This window comes from Trypanosoma grayi, assembly GCF_000691245.1.
Source record: "Trypanosoma grayi strain ANR4 Tgr_390_V1, whole genome shotgun sequence".
Classification (NCBI taxonomy): Eukaryota; Euglenozoa; class Kinetoplastea; order Trypanosomatida; family Trypanosomatidae; genus Trypanosoma; species Trypanosoma grayi.
In genome coordinates this window covers 6,030-6,810 of record NW_008826009.1, presented here as the reverse complement: position 1 = coordinate 6,810, position 781 = coordinate 6,030, and positions in this window count along the sequence as shown.

The window sequence follows — 781 nt, the reverse complement described above, 5'->3', positions numbered from 1 at the left end:
CAGCAGCAGAAGCAGAAGCAACGCGAGGCACTTCCCGTTGTTTCAAAGCCAAACAAACAAAAAAAGATGACGATGACGCGCATCCCCCCACTCCGCATCACACCCACAGACGCCACCACCACCACCACCACCACACAGACACACATAGCAGAAGCACACATTACACAAGGCGTGGCCACACAGCAAAAACAAAGCGAAAAAAAAAAAGCAAAAAAACACCAACAACAAAGAAGCAAGGGAGAAAGATCACAACTGCGGCAATCCAGGAGGCCGACGGGATCACCGCAGGGCACGGGGTGAGGCCGTGCCACATCCCGCACCGGAGCAAACCGAGAACAGCAAAAAAGCAAACAAAAAAAAAAGGAGCTTATTTAACATGGAGGGCACCACGCCACAGCCGCAGGGTCAGTGAGAACCGCAGGCGCACCGTGGCGACGAAACAGACCACGTGAGCAGCAACAAGAAGAACCATTAAACAAAGCAAAGCACACACACACACAGCCACACACAGACGAAAGGGGGAATACCGAGCGCCCCACCCCCTCCTCATCGTTGCCCCGCCTCCACGAAGGGGCCAACAACAACCTTGATGCATTTCGCCGCCGCGTTTATGGAAGCTCCTGATTCCACATCAATTCGTTCTCTCTCTCTCACCTTTTTTTTGGCTTGACCACACTTCTACTTCGCTTCGCATGCGCATGCGTGTACACACATGTTTCTCGAGCACCACGACGCGCAGGCACATCTTCCAATACACACATTCGCCTCTCGGTCGATATGA